We start from the raw sequence: 16,779 nt of genomic DNA, 5'->3' as shown, positions 1-16,779 counted from the left end.
GGTCATTTTGGCCAAGAATAGGTTTCATTTGGTTGAAACTAACTGAGCTGTAAGTGTTGGACCTTGTTCTTTTCTCTCTTGTGATATTTGGCTTCTTATTTGACTAGAATAGAATATTGTTTAGTCAGATTATATAATAATAATAATTACTTTAAAAAAGAAGAAGAAAAAGTCCAAAAGTTGTACTACCAGTAGGAATATAACAAATCATCATCATCTGTTTTAGAAATTCAAATAGTCAAAATTGAGTGTCAACAATTATGACATAGAAACTTGTTCTTTTAGTGTTTTTTTGAACATAATTATATTGTTGTAGATTTAGATGAACTTCTAACACAATTATATTATTACAGGTTGAGATGAACTTTTATGACACGGACAATTCATCAACATTGTCTGTCATCTCATGTTCTGTTAGGACCGAAAATAAGCAAGTGTCAATGCGGAAGCTAGCAGAGCAAACCTCGAAAGACCACGAGTAAGAAGACAACGAGAAATATACCAAAAGACACAAAGATTTAACGTGGTTCGGTCAATCGACCTACGTCCACAAAGGAGATGAGCAATCCACTATAAATATGAGAGTACAAAATACAAAGAAAAACAACCTCAACCAATTCACTCAGAATACATGGGAGGTTCACACAAGTGATAACGTATCAAACTTGTGACCCACAAATTCTCCCTTTAACCAAAACTCTCAAAGCCCTTTAAGACTACATTGTGAATACTGATTAAGTTAGAAGGAACATGCCTCTATTTATAGAGTCCTAAACCTTTTCCTACCAGAAAAAGGATTAGTCAATCCAAAACCTTTTCCTAAAAGGAAAACCTATTTATGGTAAGAAATCAGAGCAAATAAAACCCAACAAATCTCCCCCTTGGCCTGAATTTCTGACAAAATAAATTTGTCCACCTTCTTTACTTAATCTTCAACAACTTGCTTCTCCTCTCCATAATCTCCTTTGCAAAATTTATGTCTCAACACAGAGAACCTCTCTGAAACAATTTCTCCAACAAAATCTTCATTACTGTCAAAAAAGTTACGGCTAGAACTACACCCGCCAAGATGAACACCTCTTTCTAACCTGGTTCAATCATCGATTATCGAACCACTGAACCTTACTCCATCATTAAATCTGGCTCTGATACCACTTGTTAGGACCGAAAATAAGCAGGTGTCAATGCGGAAGCTAGCAGAGCAAACCTCGAAAGACCACGAGTAAGAAGACAACGAGAAATATACCAAAAGACACAAAGATTTAACGTGGTTCGGTCAATCGACCTACGTCCACAAAGGAGATGAGCAATCCACTATAAATATGAGAGTACAAAATACAGAGAGAAACAACCTCAACCAATTCACTCAGAATACATGGGAGGTTCACACAAGTGATAACATATCAAGCTTGTGACCCACAAATTCTCCCTCTAACCAAAACTCTCAAAGCCTTTTAAGACTACATTGTGAATGCTGATTAAGTTAGAAGGAACATGCCTCTATTTATAGAGTCCTAAACCTTTTCCTGCCAGAAAAAGGATTAGTCAATCCAAAACCTTTTCCTAAAAGGAAGACCTATTTATGGTAAGAAATCAGGGCAAATAAAATCCAACATGTTCAGCATTCGTATGCACTTCAGATGAGTGCAGCGAAACAAATCAATGTGCTTACTCCTTGCATTACACAGATAATAGTGGCACATCAGGCTATTTTGTATTAGATTAATTTTACTTTGACAAAATTATGAGGACCTCGTTGATTTCCAAGTCTTCAACATCCATTATTTTCGGGTGAGTATTCTTTTATATGATTATTCACATATTCTAGAGTATTATAATTCAGAAAGAAAGTATAGAATCAAACTCCAATAAGAATACAAGAATACAATTGTTATCCTTTAAGAAGAGGGAAGACGAGTCTATCAACATTCAATCTCTCCAAACAAAAAATTAGACTAATTATACAAATGGCTAACAAATAAATTTGATCAAGTAGAAAAGTGTGTATTATATGAATATTTTATTTGAGAATTATTTCCCCAAAAAAATATACAGATTTTCATGCAACTACCTAAAATCTATAAATTTTAAATTATTTTATATGCAAAAACTGTTTATTAGGAAAATTCATAAATATGTTTTATGCCATTTTCGCACAAAAATATTATATAACAAAATAGCTATGAAAATTAATTTAGGTATCATTTTCATAGGTGACTTCATTGAAAATAAAATTGATCTTTCATTATTTTGCAGTGAAATACCTAAATTAAGCTATTTGCGAATTTAGCTAGAAATAGTTACCTAAAAAAATTCAGGTGAGAAATTACTTTGGATCTTAATTCTAAAAATTTAGCTACGAATTTATTGTATAGGAGTTTACCCCGAATTTTATGTCAGGGAATTTATTGAGTATTTTATTATTGCGCAACAAATTGTAGAATTTTTTTTTGTGATGATATACTTGGGGATTTTCTATTAGCTGATGATTTTCTTACATGAAAGTATTATAAAAAAATTGTCGTAAATTTAGTTAGTGGTATTTTTTTTATTATTTACTTGAAAATATTATGAATAGAATCATTACATTTAATTGATTTATTTATCTATGGAGATGTTCAAAATATTTATCAAAAATTACTTGAAGTTCAATATAGTTAAAGTTTGATCCCATAAAAAAAGTCACGGATATGATATCTTTTTGGGTTGAATATTACAAATCACAAAGTATGGCATTACTAGTTATATATCTAATAGCAAAATAGTTATTATTATTCCAATTAAATTTAAAGTAATATCATTAACAATGTACTAAATTGCTAATTACTTAACAATCAATAAAAAATGTAAGTAAAGAAAATATCATTTATATTGATTCATTCTTATATAAAACAATTATGTTAATAATTTAGACCTTTAATGTGTGATTCATAATAATTTAGAGCTGAAGTTGTGTAACTATATTTGTGTGAGTAAATTTTGTCAAAATAATAATTTATACCATGAGATAACCATTATCTATAGTAATAGCATAATAGGTAACCAATTTAATTTTTTAATTATGAATGTCATAATAAGAGGCTTATACCTTAAATATATCGTTAGGTGATTTAATAGTGTAAAATCAAAACAGGTGCAGTACCTCTCAATTAGGAGACCTGATCTTGACAGATAAAGTAGTTGATGGAATTCTCGGATTTGGTCAACAGAGACTATCAATAATATCTCAACTTTCTTCACATGGAATTTCTCCGAAATCATTTTCACATTGTTTAAAAGGAGAGGGAAGCGGTGGAGGGATATTAGTGCTCGGTGAGATTTTGCATCTGAGTATGGTCTATACTCCCCTTGTTCCATCAAAGTACGTACTGCAATTTTCCAAGAGCATTATTTTATTCAACGTTTTATAAATTATTGTTGTTTTTTTCAAAATAATTCTTCTGTCATGACATTTAGTTTGTTTCTTTTTCCAATTCTTGTAGGGGTCATTACAATGTGTATTTGCAGAGCATTTCTGTACATGGAAGAATTTTACCTATTGATCCAAAAGCTTTTGCAAACTCAGGTGATCGAGGAACTATAGTTGATTCCAGTACAAGTTTAGTTTATCTTGTCACGGAAGCTTATGAATCAGTTGTCAATGCTGTAAGTATTCTTCTCACCAATCGTTCTCAACCACACATATATTTTCTTGATGTCTTATTAATTAAGCTATATAGTTCAGGTTATAAATATAAATTATTTTGACATTTTACGTGATGATCAAGTAATTGTAATTATTATATATATAATAGTTAAAAAAATATAATACTTAAGATTCTAGATCCATAAAAGAATTTATGTTGTCATGCCCCGAGTCTAGATCCTATGTGGGACTGACACTCGATGCCTGACTCGAGCATATCTTTTTCTTTTGGTAACTAATCCTTATATTAATCACCAAGTTACTTCAATTACATAACCTAACCAAACAACACACCCTGTTGGTTATCTCAAAAGTAACACAAAAACGACTAAATTAAAGTCCAAGCATACTAAGTATGACCACTAAACTAGAAAGGATCAAAAGACTAAACTATGCAAAAGGGGGCTACATCCGACATGACTTCTAACATTACAAACATATGCAATTTCTCTGGAAATTCCTCCCAATCTCTATCTTTTTTAAAGATTCTCAAGTTTCTCTCTATCCACACAGCATGTATCACTTCAGCAAAGACTATTCTGAATAAAATAGCTTTTTGAGACTTTCTTTTAGCATGAGCTATAGTCCATTCAATATGTTGATCCCAGCTTCTCCAACTTTGTCCATTCCATTCTCGCTAAGTAAAGATTCTAGTCCAGATTTGAATCGTATAATGACAACTGAAAAGCAAATGTTCCTTTATTTCGTCCCTTTCACTACACAAAACACAAATAGGTTCCACTACCCTACCCCATTTAAGTAAGCTGTCAGCTGCTAGAAATCTTCCATAAAGATGTAGCCACATAGTAAGCACAGCTTTCAGCCTTGCTTTCTTCTGAAACATAAGACATTTCTAAGCCATCTTCGATGTCACCCCAAGAAGCAGCAAATATATTTGCCTGATCACACTATGTCCAGGCTTGATCTCAGTGTGAACCTGCACAAGTGTTCCCCTGCCAGCAAGAATCATTTTCACCATCCAACAAGCCTGAGTTGAAATATTCATAGTATGTAGCTCATGGCCTTTTATATAATATGCATGAATCCACCTGATTTATCCCGCTTATCAGAGAGGTCCCAACATGTCTTGGCAATAGCATCTTTGTTCCATACTGCTAGATTAATTAGATTGAGCCGTCTAGATGCCTTAGGTAGACATATTCTAGACCATGCTATTAATGACTTATTCGTTATCTCATTTGAATTAGACCACACATAACTTCTATAATAGCCTTCAATCAAGATTTACGTGGAAAACCCTTCGATGTGAAGAGTAAAAAACTACGGGACCAAAAGCTCCACTATAATCACCAAGAGTTACAATATTTTTCTCCAAAAATTGGCCACAAAACAAGTGCCAAACAACGAGCAACAACAAAATAAGATTGCACCAAATATAGAGAATTAAAGGAGCAAAATCACCAATTTCGCAGCTACTGTTCACGACAGCAAAACTGAAGCTGCAGGCCACCAAATCAAACTCTGTCAGTTCCTAATCAAATATTGAGATGAATATAATATGTTGTCCAAAAATCAGCTCAATCGGACAAGAAAAGAAGCGGGAATTGCAATTTGAAGTTGGCTGTTAGGGCTGAATTTTGACTGCGAAAACTGCTCTCTTTCTCTCTTTTTGGCTGCTGAAAAAACTCTCTGTGTGTATGAAAATAAGACCTAAATAGGCTTATATTTGCCTCATAAGAATGGTCCTATGGGAAAAAATGGGTTGGTCCAAATTGGGCTTTTATTTATCCACATAGGAAGGGAAAAAGGCCCATAACCCAACAATTCTCCCCCTCACAACTATTTGGAGGAGATCGCCATCCCGGCGACCATGTAACAATCTTCAAACTTCCCTCTTGGCAAAGCTTTAGTCATCATATCGAAACCATTGTCATTTGTATGAATCTTTTCAAGCTCAAGAAATTTAGAATCCAACACATCTCGAATCCAATGCTATCTCACATCAATGTGTTTAGACCGACCATGGAACGTAGAATTCTTGCCAAGATGTATAGCACTTTGACTATCACAATAAAGCACATACCTCTCTTAAGCACAACCAAGTTCCCCCAAGAATCTCTTCATCCAAAGCAATTCTTTACAAGTTTCAACGATAGCAATAAGCTCAACTTCTGTAGTAGATAGAGCAACACATTTTTACAACCTATATTGCCAAGACACAGCTCCCCCTGCAAAAGTAACCAAGTACCCTGAAGTAGACTTGCGAGTATCAACATCACTAGCCATGTCTGAATCAGTATAACCACAAAGAATAGGCTTCCCTGTACAAAAACACAAACTCAGACTAGAAGTGCCACAAAGATATCTCATAACCCATTTCACAACATTCCAATGTTCTCTTCCCGGATTAGAAAGAAAACGGCTAACAACTCCAACAACGTGAGCAATATCCGGTCTTGTAAAAACCATCGCATACATCAAACTACCAACAGCTGAAGCATAAGGAACTTTCTTCATATCTTCCTTTTCATCATCGCTAGAAGGACACTGTTTCGTGCTCAATTTGAAGTGCATAGCTAAAGGTGTACTGACAACCTTAGCTTTGTCCATGATGAATATGCAAAGTACTTTCTGAATGTACTTCTCTTGTGATAATACCAATTTCTTGGCCTTTCTATCACGGACAATCTGCATGCCAAGAATCTGCCTTGCTGGTCCTAAGTCTTTCATAGCAAAAGACTTACTCAACTCTTGCTTTAACTTCTGAATCCTGCAACTATTATGACAAACAACAAGCATGTCATCAACATAAAGCAACACAATAATAAAGTCACCGTCAGAGAACTTTTGCACAAAAACACAATGGTCTAAAGAAGTCTTTTTGAAGCCTTGCTGACTCATAAAAGAACCAAACTTCCTGTACCACTGCCTGGGAGCTTGTTTCAAACCATACAAGCTCTTCTTCAATTTGCAAACATCATTCTCTTTACCCTTGACTTCAAAACCTTCCGGTTGCTCCATATAAATTTCTTCATCTAAGTCACCATGGAGGAAAGCAGTTTTAACATCCATTTGCTCAACCTTTAAATCTAGACTTGCAGCCAAGCCTAGAACCACACAAATGGATGACATCTTCACAACTGGAGAGAATATCTCATCAAAATCAACTCCCCTTTTCTGATTATATCCCTTGACAACTAATCTAGCTTTGTACCGTGGAACTGGATTACCATCTTCTGTTTCACCCGAAAAACCCACCTGTTTTTCAAAGCTTTTCTGTCTTTAGGTAACTTAACCAAATCAAAGGTATGAATATCATGCAAGGAATTAATGTCATATTCCATATCATCAAACCACCTTTCTTTTTCTTCACTTTTCATGGCCTCATCAAGACTCTCAGGTTCTCCCCCGTCAGTCAAGAGTACATGCTCATTGGGAGAATAACGAGATAAAGGAATTCTCTCTACTAGATCGTCTGAGAGAACTCTCTGGAGCATCACTAATTGGTTGTTGGACAACCACATCATCTTGCATTGGAGCATCAACAACATCATGGCGGTCATTCTGAACATGATCACCATCTTCATTATCAACTTGATTTTCATCTTTATGAATATTTTCTTCCGGTGCAATAGTCAAAGGAACTGGATCAACATCAACTAAGCTCTCACTACTCTGAAAATCAGCCTTGTCAGCTTTATCAAAATCTTCAATTGTTTTGTCTTCAAATAACACAACATCACGGCTTCTAACAAGTTTCTTCTCAACAGGATCATAGAAATGATAGCCAAATTCATCTTGACCATAACCAATGAAGATACACTGCCTAGTTTTAACATCCAACTTTGACCTTTCATACTTAGCAACATGTACAAAGACTTTACACCCAAAGACTCTAAGATGATCATAAGAAACATTCTTACCAGTCCAAACTCTGTCAGGGACATCACCATCTAAAGCAACAGCAGGAGATAAATTGATAACATAAGCAGCAGTATTAAGTGCTTCTGCCAAAAGGAATCTGACAGCTTAGCATCTGAAAGCATACATAAAACACTCTCAACTAGAGTTCTGTTCATCCTCTCTGCTAAACCATTTAACTGAGGAGTCTTTGGAGGAGTTTTCTGATGCCTAATACCCTGCTCTCTGCAATATCTATCAAAAGGACCAATATACTCACCACCATTATCTGAGCGGATGCATTTCAATGTCTTCCCTGTTTGTCTTTCAACCAAGGCCTGAAAACTCTTGAACACATCAAGTACTTGATCCTTGGACTTTAAAGGAAATACCCAGAGTTTGCGAGAATGATCATCAATAAAAGTCACAAAGTAAAGTGCACCACCATGATATCTTACCTTAAAAGGACCACACAAATCAGAATGTACCAACTCCAGCAAATCAAGCTTTCTTGAAGGCGGATGACTCTGAAAAGAAACTCTTTTCTATTTACCGGCTAAGAAATGAACACATTTCTTCAACTTTGCTTGTTTCACTCCAGAAAGAAAATTTTTCTTAGCCAAACTATCAATCCCCTTCTCGCTCATATGACTCAGCCTTCTGTGCCATAACTGTGATGAAGTATCATTCTCCACCAAATTTACTGAGTCTCTGGACATGGAGCCCTGAAATACATACAAGTTAGACAACTTGTCACCACGGGACACAACCATCAAACCTCCAGTAATCTTCCACTGGCCAACACCAAGTGTATTAACATAACCCTCATCATCAAGATATCCCACAGAAATCAAATTCAAGCGAACATTTGGAGCATGCTTGACATTATTGAGAACTAGTTTGGAACCATTGTTACTTTCCAAACAAACTGTCCCAATGCCAATAACTTCAACTTCATGATTATTTACCATTTTCAACGTTCCAAAATTACCTAGACTATAAGAAGAAAATAATTCCTTCTTTGGCGTGACATGAAAAGTAGCTCCAGAATGCACAAACCAGCTAGACTCATCACGAACAAGATTAATGGTATTTGCATCACAAGAAACAAGAAGATCATCATTATCAACAACAGCAACACGATTTTCATTATCGCCTTCTCTCTTTTGTTGTCTCATATCTCTCTTGTGTTTGTAACAATATTTCATGATATGCCCATTCTTGTGGCAATAGTCACATGTAATATTCTTGTATTTAGACTTTGACTTGCTTCTACTTTTACCTCTATCATTCTGACCTCTGGACTTGTTTCTCCCCCTATCTTCAGTAACCACAACATCGGAGTGTGAAGCTGAAGAATATGAGGCTTGAGATCTTCTTCTCATTTCTTCATTCAAGACACCACTCTTAGTATATTCCATGGTTACAACACCACTGGGAGCAGAATTAGTCAAAGAAACTCGATGAGTTTCCCAAGAGTCTGGCAGAGTATTAAGAAGCCAAAGTCCCTGTATCTCATCATCAAACTTTACACCCATTCCGGGCAGCAGGTCAAGAACACCCTGAAAATCATTAATATGATCAGAAATAGGAGTGCCCTTTTTATACCTGATATTCATTAATTGTTTCAATAGGAACAACTTGTTGTTGCTAGTCTTCGAAGCATAAAGTGTCTCGAGCTTGTCCCACAAACTTTTGGCATGTGTCTCATTCACAATATGATTTCTAACATTATCTTCAACCCATTGTCTAATATATCCACAATCCTGCAGATGCTCAAATTCCCATTCTTCATCATTCAAAGACTGATGCTTATTAGAAGCAAACACAGGTAAATGCATCTTCTTGACAAATAGAAGATCTTTCATCTTGCCTTTCCAAATATGATAGTTACTACCATTTAAACCCACCATTTTTCTCATATTTGCCTCCATCATTCAAAACGACAATCAACAATAACCAATGCTCCGATACCACTTTGTTGGGAAAGACAAGGCACTGACAAAGAATGCCTGACAGGATAACAGCGGAAGAATACCCAAGTCTATACTTTCCCTTCTCGATTTGAACCAAGAGAAGATAAAAAACCACAAACAATATGATAGTAAGGCAGCAAGTAATTCAACCAAACAAATATAAGAAAGCAATAATAAACCAATCACACAAGACACCAAGATTTACGTGGAAAACCCTTCGATATGAAGAGTAAAAAACCACGGGACCAAAAGCTCCACTATAATCACCAAGAGTTACAATATTGTTCTCCAAAATTGGCCACAAAACAAGTGTCAAACAACGAGCAACAACAAAATAAGATTGAACCAAATCTAGAGAATTAAAGGAGCAAAATCAACAACTTCGCAGCTACTGTTCACGACAACAAAACTGAAGCTACAGGCCACCAAATCCAACTATGTCAGTTCCTATTTAAAGATTGAGATGAATATAATATTCTGTCCAAAAATCAGCTCAATCGGACAAGAAACAAAGTGGGAATCGCAATTTGAAGTTGGCTGTTAGGGCTGGATCTTGACTGCGAAAACTGCTCTCTTTCTCTCTTTTTGGCTACTGAAAACACTCTCTGTGTGTATGAAAATAAGACCTAAATAGACTTAAATTTGCCTCATAAGAATGGGCCTATGAGCAAAAATGGGTTGGTCCAAATTGGACTTTTATTTATCCACATAGGAAGGGAAAAAGGCCAATAACCCAACAAAACTCAAGTAAGTAATTCCCAGCGTATCAATAACATGATATTAGTAATGAGTGTAAACATAGTTTAAAAACGTTTTAATAGACTTTGCATATATTTGAATCATAATATTGAAAAAAGAACACACAGGTCTAACTGTATTTATGAAACCTCTAAATATCACTAAGTAATGTCTACCACGACAAGACCCCTGTTATAACTTAAACACATATCATAAAATAGTAGAAAATTGAATACTATGCCCCATGAAATAAAGGGACCAATAGCAGAAGATATGAAACCTAGGGAGCGGCTTGATCACGTGCATGCACACCTAAGTCTGCATCAATAAAAGAATGTTGAGCCCCCAACAAAAGGGATGTAAGTACATGTGAAATAGTAATGTATGTAAAATGACATAATAAAACATAACATACATATCAAGATCAATAGAAGAAGCAACAACCATAGTAATGATCGTAATATAGGAAGCTTAAGAGATGAGGTCATTTAATTAGACTGCCTTAGGGATATGTATTTCTAATATTTTAGTTCATTATAGAAGTATAATATCATAACCAACAAAAACTACCATTTAAGCGGTATAACCAACAAAAACCACCATGTGAGCTCATGTAATTTAATCTCGGTTCGATCAGCTAAGTCATCTCATACCTTACCGAATATGATACATAGCCCTTACTGGACATATAAAAGAATGAGACATACGAACCAACTGCATGATCCTTAAACTACGTCAGCAAACATAACTTTAGGCGTTCATCATTTAGATTTATTTATGCCTTCTCTGTTAACCATTTATCTCCCTTATGCCCATGTGTTCATGGATTAGCTCGAATACTCATATTCATACCTTTTGAGGATTATAGTTCATTATTTTTGTTCATGTTATGAGGTTACAACTCATGTATCATATCTTTGCATTCATGAGAGATATATATCACATCATAATATTATAATCAAGAAAACATAAGATAACATCATAAGATTTATATTTGAAGAATTTCTTTATCATTCAAGGATTCGTGACATAGAATTTTAAAGAATTCATCAAGAAATATCAAGAAACTATTAAGAAGTTGTAAAAAAAATTGTTAAGAAATCATTACACTTAGTTTTCTAGACAAAAACCGTTAACTTTCATGATTTCATACCTGAGATCTTGTAAAACTCAAGGGGGTAAGAATATTCATTGGAATAGGATTCTTTTATGGAGGATTCTTGGGGTTCTATTAAACTCATTCATGGAAGATATTCTATTAAAAAAAAGAGACTAAATAGCGGGGATTTATTTTACATACTATGGGGGTTAGGAACCCCGCAATTTGCTGTAACAGAGGTTTCAACAACCCCCAAAATTAGGTGTTTCATAATTAAGCTGTGGCGGTTTTTTGCTAACCCCTGTAACAAGTAGCGGAGGTTATTTTTTGACGGTTTGAACCTCCACAAATTGATTCTTAGAACAATGCTCTAAATCTAATTAAGCCAATAATAGTTCAAACAACCATAAATTATGGCCACAAATCTTAGCAAAAACGTAAGCCCTTCTGAAGCAGCCAAATAGAAACGGTACCCCAATCTTAGCCCCAAGTGCTCCATGTCTGCAATTATACATTCTGACTCGCCTTTCGCTTATCATTGACGTAAGATATAGTTGAAATTGCTCATCATTCATCACAAAAGTGGTCAAGTACTGTGTCTACAATTCTGTCCAGCTGGTCACCGTTTCAGCATTCATATTCCTCCATTGATAACCATCCTTTATAATCTGCATATGTTTACATTGCTTTATCTCATTAGTATTGGCGTGCTTCTCCATGTTGTTACTAGAGATAGACTAGAAATAAAATCTTTCAAGGGACAAAGACCAAAGCTATTCCTATATCAACTTTGGATTCATGTTAGAGCCTTCTTTTTTGTGCATGTTGGATTTGAAGTTCCACAGAACCAATCAAAAGTTTGCAAAGCCTGTGGGCTTTCAAAAGTCTCTTGTGTTTTTTCGTTGATGGAAAATCAGTCGACTACTCCGGTATGTGGCAATTACTAATAAAATCATTGGAGCTTTAGGTGGTCTACAAGCCACCAACTCTACCTGATAACAAGGGTTGCCCTATATATATTAAGATGTTTCAAACTCAACAATTAGATAACCACAAAGAATACTGTCCCGCCCAGCTCAAACCTTTGTTGTTTTTTCTCCCTTTCTCAATAGAGAACATAATAATGTTGGGATTAGGAGGAGCACAAATTCTCCTATTCAATTATAACCTCATAACTGAGACAAATCCATGATCTAAACTTAATGGCTTTAACCTTAAGTTCTTAGAACTAAGCTTATCATACTCCCAAAGTTATGAATTGGAGTTTAATATATGTTCAACTTAGTGGTTTGGCATATATATATATCTATGAACAGTGTCAGTCGCACCGAGGGTACTATAAGAGATTTCATGACAAGAGATGCTTGCAGCATGTAAAAAAGATCTACAGAGTTAACTTACTTGGATATTCGGTGGGGACCCAATGCTTCCATAGTCATACTCTGTCGTCTTGAAGGTAATCACAGCTACTTCCACAACCTAGAAGATTATATAAAATAATATTGAGCACTAACATTAACTCAATGTACAACCACCACAAGTAAAAGAGCATATCGTCCTCAATGCAACATCCCTAGCCTTAATAACAGAACAAGTGCCTATCTCAAATGAGAAAATTGTATCACTTTAGAGGTAGTATCTAATATAATTATTCTCCAAAATTTCTAGAAATAATTCAAAGTTTAAAAAAAAGGCGGGGAAAGAGAACACACAAGTTTGGTGACTCATCTTCGAGGTCTAAATTAGGTACAATTGAGAGAAAGAGAGATCTAGTAGATCTATGGATGCAGATGTGTGAAGATGTAGGTACAAATCTCAAAATCAAAAATTACAAAAAGTTAGAAATAAACATTTGTGTTAAGGATGAATAAATAATCAAAATTTTATGGCCAACTCATACCTTGGATGACGGATAATCCGTGTAGAGATTAATCAGTTTCTTGAGAGCTAGCTAGGATACATTTTTTGACTTGGGAGGTGAACCCCGACTTAGGGCTATTATTAAATGTTTTTGACGTGTGCTAATGCATCAAGGCAGTAACCACTACCTTCAGTGCTCTATCGGGCAATAAGGCAACGTACGGTAATTTGATAGACTATTTCTCCTAACTTTTCAAAATTCTAGGAGATATGCTTGTTTATCCTATAGATCAAACAAAGTTGATTTCAACTATTCTTCTAATTATGTATTAACATGTACATGTACAATAAAAGCAAACTAATTTACCATTTTTCTTAACTTGAACATTTAATGTGCAGATAGCTGTAGTTGTTTCACCTTCAGCTAAGCCAATCAAATCAGCAATGTACCCATGCTATCTCATTTCCTCAAGTTAAATGACTTTGTTTTCTATCAGTGAATACTTAATAAAAGTTATTAATTGAATACCTAATTGGTCTCTTTAATGACTTGAGCAGTTTCTTAGAGAACATAGCCGAGGTGCTTCCTACAATTTCTCTAAACTTCGCTGGTGATGCATCCATGAATTTAACACCAACAGACTATCTCAAGGATATGGGTTTTGTTGTAAGTATTTGATTCGATCTTCATTTGTAGTTTAAAATCTTCAACAATAAAATTCATATGTTATATTATATGTGTTTAACAGGATGTTGCTGTTAAGTGGTGCATTCACTTTATAAGAAGGGATTTAAGCCTAACAACTATAGGAGGTTAGTTTTTGAATAATGGTTACTTTTCATATACTTTTACTGTTAGTATTACATTTTAATATCCTGATCGTAAAATACTGAAAAATAAGGCCTTATGTAATTTACCAGATGTTTTATTTCTTTGTTCCCTAGTTTCATCATAATTTAATTTTTATGAAATTCTCCCTTGTTACTCAGATGTTGCACTTAAAGATAGGATCATTGTATATGATTTGGCTCGACAAAGAATTGGTTGGGCAAATTATAATTGTAAGTAGCATTTTCATGATTTTATTTGTGATATTGTTAAATAGATTTGACGTTATTGATGACTTAATTTTTTTTTATTTCATGCAGGTTCATTACATGTGAACGTATCTATAACCTTTGGCACATATGATGTTACTCAGGCTAGCACCATCTATCATATGCTAGGGCTAATTTTGTTCATCCTTAACCTATTTTGGAGCCAATGATTAATTTCATGTTTGTGTAGCTTTACTTTAGATTTCTCTTGTATTGTTGACTCCATCATATAACCAAAAAAATATTATTATTAGATAATAGGAGGAACATTAAAGAGGAAATAATGTAAAAATAAAAATTCACCTTGATATGGGCTTATGTATTTTGAACTTAAGTAAAAATTTTCATATGGTTTAGTAGATATTTGTTTGAAAACAGATTAACTTTTTTATTTTAGGAAAATTAAGAAATCAATTTTGGAAAGTTATTAAAAAATCTTTTACTCCATAAATTCTTGTTTTTACATAATCTTATCATCTTATGAACAAAACTTTTGTCGCTTATATGTAATTTTCATGTCAAAATAAATTGATTTGAATACTTAAGTTAACAAGATATTTGAACCACCACAGTAATTCCAAGTTACTTAACATCTAATTGTTACTCTTCTGAGAAGGTGTCTGATATAATAATAAGAAATCCTATGGTGTAATGTTTTTTGCTGGTTAATGATAATTTAAAATTCTTAACAATGAAATAATCTCAAGTTGTGACGAATGAATTAAAATATTAATATTCAATAAAATAAATCCATGTATCCCCTTTTGTTGTACTTTTAGTTCATAACGAGAGGTATATGAAAAGCTCAAAATCAAATTATTCATTCATAACGTCAAGTTTTATTATTTCCAGAAGAAATAAAGGGTTGAGCAAGCTTCATAGACACATTTTTCGCCTTTGTTGATCGTAAAGATCTAAGCTTTTTATAGCAATTCTATTGACATTATCTGACTTTTAGCCTTGTCCTACTTTGTTGGCTGCCTCAAAATGATATAACGTCTACCGGTGACACTCAACTCAATAATTAGTGAATTTGAAAAACATGTTATGATTAAATTTTGATCAATTATGATTACTTGTTATTTTCTTGATATTTTGTCGTCTAACTTCTAGAAGCTTGTTTTGGCCTCAATAAACACATACACTAGCATACATATTTATTGTTATATTGAGCCTACCCTTTTATATCTATGGGCCGCCCGGTCTCAACCATTTACAGGAGTATAGAGAATCTATACTCGAGCATTCCACTAGGCCATGACAAGATAGGTGAGAAATCACTCAAGGCAGGGTAGATCGTGCCCATGATCATTGTAGACCAATTCTACGTGCAGAGTAGTCCGTGTCTATAGGTTAGGTAGGTTGTACCTACGGGTAGCACATGTGTATTTTATCACAGAACCTCATATTTGCATTAACTACAACAATATAACTTTTTGAGGCAATAAATAGACACATTATTAAAGGGTGCTAAAGTCTTTACCGACATTAGTTAAGTGTCATTAGATCCTATGTCGCTAAATCCTTTAGAGACACATACAAAAAGTGTTAATTGCCGCTAATTTTTTTTTATATATTGTGATTGATTCTTGGAAGATCTACATTCAGAGAATTTAGAACATGTTGTCGTTGGGATCCAGGTAAGGGAGCTACTATGGGTATTTAGCAATTGTTACTCTCGTTAGGACCTAAAGGGATTCTGTGTTTTTTGTACCTATCAAGCTAATAGTGGACCTGTTACGCAATTGCTTTTCATGTGCTTATAATTTATTGTTATGAGGAGATTGCATATTTTACTTGTATTTCATCCCTTCCCTTTTTGTGCAATACTTTTAATTTAGTGTCAACTTCCAACATATCTTACATGTTATGTACATTATTTCGTACTAACACCCCTTGTTGGGGGCAACGCATTCAAACCTACAGGTCTTGAGTAGCAGCGAGACAAATATGTCGAGTAGCACAACCGACCATCAAGCTTAATGGTTGGCCATGTTTTTTTGTTAAATTTTATAAAAATAGTTTTTATTTTTAAAATAAGAAAATAGTTTAGAATTAAAGTTGTGTTTGGCAATTACTACAAATTGATGGTTGTTATATAATTTGGGTGAGTAATTTTTGGGGGGAAGAAAAAGAATATTCTTAAAATTGTTTGAATTAAACTTAAAGTTGAATTTCAAAGTTTTGTTTGTAAAATGTATTCTTTGGCATTCAACTTTTTTTAAAAAAGTGAACTTTTTATAGAGAAATGCTCCTAAAAAGAAATAAAAATATGATATTATTTATCAAAATAAAGGTATATGATATAAAGAAAGAAACAATAGACTTTCTGAGTTGGCTAATGTCTTGTTGTAAGTTACCCAGAAACAAAACAAAAGAAAACAATAATCTTCTTATTTGGGTAATGCTATGTTTCAAGTTACATTGAAACATAAATTAAATTTCAAATATATTATTCCTTT

General features: G+C 34.1%; 1 pseudogene; it reads left to right on the top strand.

Moving 5' to 3' along the window:
- Positions 1-14,487, top strand: part of LOC112940692 (aspartic proteinase 36-like) — a 29,053-nt pseudogene extending 14,566 nt beyond the window's left edge.
- Positions 14,488-16,779: the final 2,292 nt, after the last annotated feature.

The sequence above is a fragment of the Solanum lycopersicum genome, chromosome 1, assembly GCF_036512215.1.
Source record: "Solanum lycopersicum chromosome 1, SLM_r2.1".
NCBI lineage: Eukaryota > Viridiplantae > Streptophyta > Magnoliopsida > Solanales > Solanaceae > Solanum > Solanum lycopersicum.
The sequence above is the reverse complement of the archived record's forward strand: the minus strand, read 5'-3'. Positions and strand labels throughout refer to the sequence as shown.